We start from the raw sequence: 11,711 nt of genomic DNA, 5'->3' as shown, positions 1-11,711 counted from the left end.
CCCTTCAGCTCTGCAGCTGGCTGTCCCAGCCCTAGTCACTATGTGCCAAGTGCTCTCCTCAGGGCTCTGCCTGCACACAGGCCCAGAGAAGTTTTCCTGTTTGTAAGGTTAAGAATGAAAAAGCCTGAGCAGGTTCCCTAGACAACCAATCCCACATGCTGAGTCCAGGCTGCCTGCAATGATGTCCCCTTTCTACAAGGGATACTGTGAGCAGGAATGATGTCTGGGAGCAGAATTCTCGCAGTCTTTCCACGGAATTCTCTGTCCATGTCCTTTGCCTGGCTCTCTGTTGCAGATGGAAGCTGCTGCTGCCATTCTCAGCTTGAAGCCCTCGTTTGATGCAAGCAGATGCTCCCAGGTGTGTTCAGCAGCTGTTGCTCAGTGTTGATGCCAAGCTTTTGTGTTCCTCATGGAAGCAAGGAGCCATTGTGACACTGCAGGGGCTCATGGCATCAAGGAGACAATTGTGACAGTACAGAACCTCCTAGAAACAAGGCTCCATGGTGACACCGTGGGGAATCATGGAACCACAAGGAAATGTGTTCCTCATGAGACACAGCAGGGCCTTGTTGGAACCAAAGACACCTCTGCAAAAAGCAGGGTAGCTCACAGAACCAAGGAGTCCATTGTTACAATAGAAACCTATGGAAACAAGGAGCCATTGTGACCCAGTGGGGCCACATGGAAGCCAAGGAGCCATTGTGACACAGTGGGGCCTCATGGAATCAAGGAGACCATGGTGACACAGGTGATGCACATGAAGCCAAGGAGCCATTGTGACACAGTGGGGCCTCATGGAATCAAGGAGACCATGGTGACACAGGTGATGCACATGAAGCCAAGGAGCCATTGTGACACAGCGGGGCTTCTTCCCTTCAGCTCTGCAGCTGGCTGTCCCAGCCCAAGGCACCTTGTGCCAAGTGCTCTCCTCAGGGCTCTGCCTGCACACAGGCCCAGAGAAGTTTTCCTGTTTGTAAGGAAAGAATGGAAAAGCCTGAGCAGTTTTCCTAAACAACAAACCCCACATTCTGAGTCCAGGCTGCCTGCAATGATGTCCCCTTTCTACAAGGGATACTGTGAGTAGGAATGATGTCTGGGAGCAGAATTCTCGCAGTCTTTCCACGGAATTCTCTGTCCCTGTCCTTTGCCTGGCTCTGTGTTGCAGATGGAAGCTGCTGGTGCCATTCTCAGCTTGAAGCCCTGGTTTGATGCAAGCAGATGCTCCCAGGTGTGTTCAGCAGCTGTTGCTCAGTGTTGATGCAAAGCTTTTGTGTTCCTCATGGAAGCAAGGAGCCATTGTGACACTGCAGGGGCTCATGGCATCAAGGAGACAATTGTGACACTACAGAACCTCCTAGAAACAAGGCTCCATGGTGACACCGTGGGGAATCATGGAAGCATGGAGAGCATTGTGCCACTAAGGAAACTGATGGAACCAAGGCGATCACTGGGACACAATGGAAGCACATGGAATCAAGGCTCCATGATGACTTTGGAGGGCCTCATGGAGCACAGCATCCATTGTGACACAGCAGGACCTCGTGGAACCAAGGAGCCTTTGTGATACTCCAGGTGCGCATGGAAGCCAGGGTGCACTGGGACACAGCGGGGCCTTGTTGGAAGCAAAGACACCTCTGCAAAAAGCAGGGTAGCTCAGAGAACCAAGGAGCCCATTGTTACAATCGAAAACCTATGGAAGCAAGGGGCCATTGTGACACAGTGGGGCCTCATGGAATTGTCCTGGGTTGCAGTGTATTCTATCACCATCCTCATGAGGTGTTGAAATCAGGTGGGGCAGTGTTTCCTTGCCTCCTCCCCCCAGACTATCTTGCTGTTAATGGCCCATCATTGTCCTGCCGCATGACTCCTAGATAACTCCCTCTGGACTATCTTCTGTTAAGGAGCCTAATCAACACTTGGCCTCATGACTCATTACCCCATTGTGAGATGCTCCACCCAGAGGGAGGAACCAAGCATCCCATCGTGGATATAAGCTGAGGCTGAACACCAGAGACAATGCTTTTCCACTGGATTTCCAGAGGACAGGAGCTACACAGCCACCACTGGGCCTTCTGAGGAAGAGCAGACCCTTTTTTTCTACAGGATCACCGCTTCAGAGGACTGCAGCCACCATTCTACCACACTGCTACCACCACCCTGCCTAACAGGGACTCAGCTTGTATCCTGACTCTGTCAGTTTGAACCAGTGTTTTCCTTTCGTTTTTTTCTTTCCTTTACTTTAACTTCCCCATTAAATTATTATTCTGACTTGGTGCCTCCCACTGGTTGGTTTTCAAATTAGTACAGGAATCAAGGAGACCATGGTGACACAGGTGATGTACATGAAGCCAAGGAGCCATTGTGACCCAGTGGGGCCTCATGGAATCAAGGAGACCATGGTGACACAGGTGATGCACATGAAGCCAAGGAGCCATTGTGACACAGTGGGGCCTCATGGAATCAAGGAGACCATGGTGACACAGGTGATGCACATGAAGCCAAGGAGCCATTGTGACCCAGTGGGGCCTCATGGAATCAAGGAGACCATGGTGACACAGGTGATGCACATGAAGCCGAGGAGCCATTGTGACACAGCGGGGCTTCTTCCCTTCAGCTCTGCAGCTGGCTGTCCCAGCCCAAGGCACCATGTGCCAAGTGCTCTCCTCAGGGCTCTGCCTGCACACAGGCCCAGAGAAGTTTTCCTGTTTGGAAGGAAAGAATGGAAAAGCCTGAGCAGCTTTCCTAAACAACAAACCCCCCATGCTCAGTCCAAGCTGCCTGTAATGATGTCCCCTTTCTACAAGGGACACTGTGAGCAGGAATGATCTCTGAGAGCAGAATTCTCGCAGTCTTTCCACGGAATTCTCTGTCCCTGTCCTTTGCCTGGCTCTCTGTTGCAGATGGAAGCTGCTGGTGCCATTCTCAGCTTGAAGCCCTGGTTTGATGCAAGCAGATGCTCCCAGGTGTGTTCAGCAGCTGTTGCTCAGTGTTGATGCAAAGCTTTTGTGTTCCTCATGGAAGCAAGGAGCCATTGTGACACTGCAGGGGCTCATGGCATCAAGGAGACAATCGTGACAGTACAGAACCTCCTAGAAACAAGGCTCCATGGTGACACCGTGGGGAATCATGGAACCACATGGAAATGTGTTCCTCATGAGACACATCGGGGCCTTGTTGGAACCAAAGACACCTCTGCAAAAAGCAGGGTAGTTCACAGAACCAAGGAGTCCATTGTTACAATAGAAAACCTATGGAAGCAAGGGACCATTGTGACCCAGTGGGGCCACATGGAAGCCAAGGAGCCATTGTGACCCAGTGGGGCCTCATGGAATCAAGAAGACCATGGTGACACAGGTGATGCACATGAAGCCAAGGAGCCATTGTGACACAGTGGGGCTTCTTCCCTTCAGCTCTGCAGCTGGCTGTCCCAGCCCTAGTCACTATGTGCCATGTGCTCTCCTCAGGGCTCTGCCTGCACACAGGCCCAGAGAAGTTTTCCTGTTTGTAAGGTTAAGAATGAAAAAGCCTGAGCAGGTTCTCTAGACAACCAATCCCACATGCTGAGTCCAGGCTGCCTGCAATGATGTCCCCTTTCTACAAGGGATACTGTGAGCAGGAATGATGTCTGGGAGCAGAATTCCCCCAGTCTTTCCACGGAATTCTCTGTCCATGTCCTTTGCCTGGCTCTCTGTTGCAGATGGAAGCTGCTGCTGCCATTCTCTGCTTGAAGCCCACGTTTGATGCAAGCAGATGCTCGCAGGTGTGTTCAGCAGCTGTTGCTCAGTGTTGATGCCAAGCTTTTGTGTTCCTCATGGAAGCAAGGAGCCATTGTGACACTGCAGGGGCTCATGGCATCAAGGAGACAATTGTGACAGTACAGAACCTCCTAGAAACAAGGCTCCATGGTGACACCGTGGGGAATCATGGAACCACATGGAAATGTGTTCCTCATGAGACACAGCGGGGCCTTGTTGGAACCAAAGACACCTCTGCAAAAAGCAGGGTAGCTCACAGAACCAAGGAGTCCATTGTTACAATAGAAAACCTATGGAAGCAAGGGGCCATTGTGACCCAGTGGGGCCTCATGGAATCAAGGAGACCATTGTGACACAGGTGATGTACATGAAGCCAAGGAGCCATTGTGACACAGTGGAGCCTCATGGAATCAAGGAGACCATGGTGACACAGGTGATGCACATGAAGCCAAGGAGCCATTGTGACCCAGTGAGGCCTCATGGAATCAAGGAGACCATGGTGACACAGGTGATGCACATGAAGCCAAGGAGCCATTGTGACACAGTGGGGCTTCTTCCCTTCAGCTCTGCAGCTGGCTGTCCCACACCGAGGCACCATGTGCCAAGTGCTCTCCTCAGGGCTCTGCCTGCACACAGGCCCAGAGAAGTTTTCCTGTTCGTAAGGAAAGAATGAAAAAGCCTGAGCAGGTTCCCTAGACAACCAAACCCACAAGCTCAGTCCAGGCTGCCTGCAATGATGTCCCCTTTCTACAAGGGACACTGTGAGCAGGAATGATCTCTGAGAGCAGAATTCCCGCAGTCTTTCCACTGAATTCTCTGTCCCTGTCCTTTCCCTGGCTCTCTGTTGCAGATGGAAGCTGCTGTTGCCATTCTCTGCGTGAAGCCCTCTTTTGATGCAAGCAGATGCTCCCAGGTGTGTTCAGCAGCTGTTGCTCAGTGTTGATGCAAAGCTTTTGTGTTCCTCATGGAAGCAAGGAGCCATTGTGACACTGCAGGGGCTCATGGCATCAAGGAGACAATTGTGACAGTACAGAACCTCCTAGAAACAAGGCTCCATGGTGACACCGTGGGGAATCATGGAACCACATGGAAATGTGTTCCTCATGAGACACAGCAAGGCCTTGTTGGAACCAAAGACACCTCTGCAAAAAGCAGGGTAGCTCAGAGAACCAAGGAGCCCATTGTTACAATAGAAAACCTATGGAAGCAAGGGGCCATTATGACACAGTGAGGCCACATGGAAGCCACGGAGCCATTGTGACCCAGTGGGGCCTCATGGAATCAAGGAGACCATGGTGACACAGGTGAGGCACATGAAGCCAAGGAGCCATTGTGACCCAGTGGGGCCTCATGGAATCAAGGAGACCATGGTGACACAGGTGATGCACATGAAGCCAAGGAGCCATTGTGACACAGTGGGGCCTCATGGAATCAAGGAGACCATGGTGACACAGGTGAGGCACATGAAGCCAAGGAGCCATTGTGACACAGCAGGGCTTCTTCCCTTCAGCTGTGCAGCTGGCTGTCCCACACGGAGGCACCATGTGCCAAGTGTTCTCCTCAGGGCTCTGCCTGCACACAGGCCCAGAGAAGTTTTCCTGTTTGTAAGGAAAGTATGGAAAAGCCTGAGCAGTTTTCCTAAACAACAAACCCTACATGCTCAGTCCAGGCTGCCTGCAATGATGTCCCCTTTCTACAAGGGACACTGTGAGCAGGAATGATCTCTGAGAGCAGAATTCTCGCAGTCTTTCCACGGAATTCTCTGTCCCTGTCCTTTGCCTGGCTCTCTGTTGCAGATGGAAGCTGCTGGTGCCATTCTCAGCTTGAAGCCCTCGTTTGATGCAAGCAGATGCTCCCAGGTGTGTTCAGCAGCTGTTGCTCAGTGTTGATGCAAAGCTTTTGTGTTCCTCATGGAAGCAAGGAGCCATTGTGACACTGCAGGGGCTCATGGCATCAAGGAGACAATTGTGACAGTACAGAACCTCCTAGAAACAAGGCTCCATGGTGACACCGTGGGGAATCATGGAACCACATGGAAATGTGTTCCTCATGAGACACAGCAGGGCCTTGTTGGAACCAAAGACACCTCTGCAAAAAGCAGGGTAGCTCACAGAACCAAGGAGTCCATTGTTATAATCGAAAACCTATGGAAGCAAGGGGCCATTGTGACACAGTGGGGCCACATGGAAGCCACGGAGCCATTGTGACCCAGTGGGGCCTCATGGAATTGTCCTGGGTTGCAGTGTATTCTATCACCATCCTCATGAGGTGTTGAAATCAGGTGGGGCAGTGTTTCCTTGCCTCCTCCCCCCAGACTATCTTGCTGTTAATGGCCCATCATTGTCCTGCCGCATGACTCCTAGATAACTCCCTCTGGACTATCTTCTGTTAAGGAGCCTAATCAACACTTGGCCTCATGACTCATTACCCCACTGTGAGATGCTCCACCCAGAGGGAGGAACCAAGCATCCCATCGTGGATATAAGCTGAGGCTGAACACCAGAGACAATGCTTTTCCACTGGATTTCCAGAGGACAGGAGCTACACAGCCACCACTGGGCCTTCTGAGGAAGAGCAGACCCTTTTTTCTACAGGATCACCGCTTCAGAGGACTGCAGCCACCATTCTACCACACTGCTACCACCACCCTGCCTAACAGGGACTCAGCTTGTATCCTGACTCTGTCAGTTTGAACCAGTGTTTTCCTTTCGTTTTTTTCTTTCCTTTACTTTAACTTCCCCATTAAATTGTTATTCTGACTTGGTGCCTCCCACTGGTTGGTTTTCAAATTAGTACAGGAATCAAGGAGACCATGGTGACACAGGTGATGTACATGAAGCCAAGGAGCCATTGTGACCCAGTGGGGCCTCATGGAATCAAGGAGACCATGGTGACACAGGTGATGCACATGAAGCCAAGGAGCCATTGTGACCCAGTGGGGCCTCATGGAATCAAGGAGACCATGGTGACACAGGTGATGCACATGAAGCCGAGGAGCCATTGTGACACAGCGGGGCTTCTTCCCTTCAGCTCTGCAGCTGGCTGTCCCAGCCCAAGGCACCATGTGCCAAGTGCTCTCCTCAGGGCTCTGCCTGCACACAGGCCCAGAGAAGTTTTCCTGTTTGGAAGGAAAGAATGGAAAAGCCTGAGCAGGTTTCCTAAACAGCCAACCCCCCATGCTGAGTCCAAGCTCTCTGGAATGATGTCCCCTTTCTACAAGGGACACTGTGAGCAGGAATGATGTCTGGGAGCAGAATTCTCGCAGTCTTTCCACGGAATTCTCTGTCCCTGTCCTTTGCCTGGCTCTCTGTTGCAGATGGAAGCTGCTGCTGCCATTCTCTGCTTGAAGCCCTCTTTTGATGCAAGCAGATGCTCCCAGGTGTGTTCAGCAGCTGTTGCTCAGTGTTGATGCAAAGCTTTTGTGTTCCTCATGGAAGCAAGGAGCCATTGTGACACTGCAGGGGCTCATGGCATCAAGGAGACAATTGTGACAGTACAGAACCTCCTAGAAACAAGGCTCCATGGTGACACCGTGGGGAATCATGGAACCACATGGAAATGTGTTCCTCATGAGACGCAGCAGGGCCTTGTTGGAACCAAAGACACCTCTGCAAAAAGCAGGGTAGTTCACAGAACCAAGGAGTCCATTGTTACAATCGAAAACCTATGGAAGCAAGGGGCCATTGTGACCCAGTGGGGCCACATGGAAGCCAAGGAGCCATTGTGACCCAGTGGGGCCTCATGGAATCAAGGAGACCATGGTGACACAGGTGAGGCACATGAAGCCAAGGAGCCATTGTGACCCAGTGGGGCCTCATGGAATCAAGGAGACCATGGTGACACAGGTGATGCACATGAAGCCAAGGAGCCATTGTGACACAGCGGGGCTTCTTCCCTTCAGCTCTGCAGCTGGCTGTCCCAGACCGAGGCACCATGTGCCAAGTACTCTCCTCAGGGCTCTGCCTGCACACAGGCCCAGAGAAGTTTTCCTGTTTGTAAGGAAAGAATGGAAAAGCCTGAGCAGTTTTCCTAAACAACAAACCCCACATGCTCAGTCCAGGCTGCCTGCAATGATGTCCCCTTTCTACAAGGGACACTGTGAGCAGGAATGATCTCTGGGAGCAGAATTCCCGCAGTCTTTCCACGGAATTCTCTGTCCATGTCCTTTGCCTGGCTCTCTGTTGCAGATGGAAGCTGCTGCTGCCATTCTCAGCTTGAAGCCCTGGTTTGATGCAAGCAGATGCTCCCAGGTGTGTTCAGCAGCTGTTGCTCAGTGTTGATGCAAAGCTTTTGTGTTCCTCATGGAAGCAAGGAGCCATTGTGACACTGCAGGGGCTCATGGCATCAAGGAGACAATTGTGACAGTACAGAACCTCCTAGAAACAAGGCTCCATGGTGACACCGTGGGGAATCATGGAAGCATGGAGAGCATTGTGCCACTAAGGAAACTGATGGAACCAAGGCGATCACTGGGACACAATGGAAGCACATGGAATCAAGGCTCCATGATGACTTTGGAGGGCTTCATGGAGCACAGCATCCATTGTGACACAGCAGGACCTCGTGGAACCAAGGAGCCTTTGTGATACTCCAGGTGCGCATGGAAGCCAGGGTGCACTGGGACACAGCGGGGCCTTGTTGGAAGCAAAGACACCTCTGCAAAAAGCAGGGTAGCTCAGAGAACCAAGGAGCCCATTGTTACAATCGAAAACCTATGGAAGCAAGGGGCCATTGTGACACAGTGGGGCCACATGGAAGCCACGGAGCCATTGTGACCCAGTGGGGCCTCATGGAATTGTCCTGGGTTGCAGTGTATTCTATCACCATCCTCATGAGGTGTTGAAATCAGGTGGGGCAGTGTTTCCTTGCCTCCTCCCCCCAGACTATCTTGCTGTTAATGGCCCATCATTGTCCTGCCGCATGACTCCTAGATAACTCCCTCTGGACTATCTTCTGTTAAGGAGCCTAATCAACACTTGGCCTCATGACTCATTACCCCATTGTGAGATGCTCCACCCAGAGGGAGGAACCAAGCATCCCATCGTGGATATAAGCTGAGGCTGAACACCAGAGACAATGCTTTTCCACTGGATTTCCAGAGGACAGGAGCTACACAGCCACCACTGGGCCTTCTGAGGAAGAGCAGACCCTTTTTTTCTACAGGATCACCGCTTCAGAGGACTGCAGCCACCATTCTACCACACTGCTACCACCACCCTGCCTAACAGGGACTCAGCTTGTATCCTGACTCTGTCAGTTTGAACCAGTGTTTTCCTTTCGTTTTTTTCTTTCCTTTACTTTAACTTCCCCATTAAATTGTTATTCTGACTTGGTGCCTCCCACTGGTTGGTTTTCAAATTAGTACAGGAATCAAGGAGACCATGGTGACACAGGTGATGTACATGAAGCCAAGGAGCCATTGTGACCCAGTGGGGCCTCATGGAATCAAGGAGACCATGGTGACACAGGTGATGCACATGAAGCCAAGGAGCCATTGTGACCCAGTGGGGCCTCATGGAATCAAGGAGACCATGGCGACACAGGTGATGCACATGAAGCCAAGGAGCCATTGTGACACCATGGGGCCTCATGGAATCAAGGAGACCATGGTGACACAGGTGATGCACATGAAGCCAAGGAGCCATTGTGACACAGCGGGGCTTCTTCCCTTCAGCTCTGCAGCTGGCTGTCCCAGCCCAAGGCACCATGTGCCAAGTGCTCTCCTCAGGGCTCTGCCTGCACACAGGCCCAGAGAAGTTTTCCTGTTTGGAAGGAAAGAATGGAAAAGCCTGAGCAGGTTTCCTAAACAACCAACCCCCCATGCTGAGTCCAAGCTCTCTGGAATGATGTCCCCTTTCTACAAGGGACACTGTGAGCAGGAATGATGTCTGGGAGCAGAATTCTCGCAGTCTTTCCACGGAATTCTCTGTCCCTGTCCTTTGCCTGGCTCTCTGTTGCAGATGGAAGCTGCTGGTGCCATTATCCGCTTGAAGCCCTCGTTTGATGCAAGCAGATGCTCCCAGGTGTGTTCAGCAGCTGTTGCTCAGTGTTGATGCAAAGCTTTTGTGTTCCTCATGGAAGCAAGGAGCCATTGTGACACTGCAGGGGCTCATGGCATCAAGGAGACAATTGTGACAGTACAGAACCTCCTAGAAACAAGGCTCCATGGTGACACCATGGGGAATCATGGAACCACATGGAAATGTGTTCCTCATGAGACACAGCGGGGCCTTGTTGGAACCAAAGATACCTCTGCAAAAAGCAGGGTAGTTCACAGAACCAAGGAGTCCATTGTTACAATCGAAAACCTATGGAAGCAAGGAGCCATTGTGACCCAGTGGGGCCACATGGAAGGCAAGGAGCCATTGTGACCCAGTGGGGCCTCATGGAATCAAGAAGACCATGGTGACACAGGTGATGCACATGAAGCCAAGGAGCCATTGTGACACAGTGGGGCCTCATGGAATCAAGGAGACCATGGTGACACAGGTGATGCACATGAAGCCAAGGAGCCATTGTGACACAGCGGGGCTTCTTCCCTTCAGCTCTGCAGCTGGCTGTCCCAGCTCTAGTCACTATGTGCCAAGTGCTCTCCTCAGGGCTCTGCCTGCACACAGGCCCAGAGAAGTTTTCCTGTTTGTAAGGTTAAGAATGAAAAAGCCTGAGCAGGTTCTCTAGACAACCAATCCCACATGCTCAGTCCAGGCTGCCTGCAATGATGTCCCCTTTCTACAAGGGATACTGTGAGCAGGAATGATGTCTGGGAGCAGAATTCTCACAGTCTTTCCACGGAATTCTCTGTCCATGTCCTTTGCCTGGCTCTCTGTTGCAGATGGAAGCTGCTGCTGCCATTCTCAGCTTGAAGCCCTAGTTTGATGCAAGCAGATGCTCCCAGGTGTGTTCAGCAGCTGTTGCTCAGTGTTGATGCAAAGCTTTTGTGTTCCTCATGGAAGCAAGGAGCCATTGTGACACTGCAGGGGCTCATGGCATCAAGGAGACAATTGTGACAGTAGAGAACCTCCTAGAAACAAGGCTCCATGGTGACACCGTGGGGAATCATGGAACCACATGGAAATGTGTTCCTCATGAGACACAGCGGGGCCTTGTTGGAACCAAAGACACCTCTGCAAAAAGCAGGGTAGCTCACAGAACCAAGGAGTCCATTGTTACAATAGAAAACCTATGGAAGCAAGGGGCCATTGTGACACAGTGGGGCCTCATGGAATCAAGGAGACCATGGTGACACAGGTGATGCACATGAAGCCAAGGAGCCATTGTGACACAGCGGGGCTTCTTCCCTTCAGCTCTGCAGCTGGCTGTCCCAGCCCTAGTCACTATGTGCCAAGTGCTTTCCTCAGGGCTCTGCCTGCACACAGGCCCAGAGAAGTTTTCCTGTTTGTAAGGTTAAGAATGAAAAAGCCTGAGCAGGTTCTCTAGACAACCAATCCCACATGCTGAGTCCAGGCTGCCTGCAATGATGTCCCCTTTCTACAAGGGATACTGTGAGCAGGAATGATGTCTGGGAGCAGAATTCTCACAGTCTTTCCACGGAATTCTCTGTCCATGTCCTTTGCCTGGCTCTCTGTTGCAGATGGAAGCTGCTGCTGCCATTCTCAGCTTGAAGCCCTAGTTTGATGCAAGCAGATGCTCCCAGGTGTGTTCAGCAGCTGTTGCTCAGTGTTGATGCAAAGCTTTTGTGTTCCTCATGGAAGCAAGGAGCCATTGTGACACTGCAGGGGCTCATGGCATCAAGGAGACAATTGTGACAGTACAGAACCTCCTAGAAACAAGGCTCCATGGTGACACCGTGGGGAATCATGGAACCACATGGAAATGTGTTCCTCATGAGACACAGCGGGGCCTTGTTGGAACCAAAGACACCTCTGCAAAAAGCAGGGTAGCTCACAGAACCAAGGAGTCCATTGTTACAATAGAAAACCTATGGAAGCAAGGGGC

This window comes from Corvus hawaiiensis, chromosome 11, assembly GCF_020740725.1.
Source record: "Corvus hawaiiensis isolate bCorHaw1 chromosome 11, bCorHaw1.pri.cur, whole genome shotgun sequence".
Lineage (NCBI taxonomy): Eukaryota > Metazoa > Chordata > Aves > Passeriformes > Corvidae > Corvus > Corvus hawaiiensis.
This window is presented reverse-complemented; position numbering follows the sequence as displayed.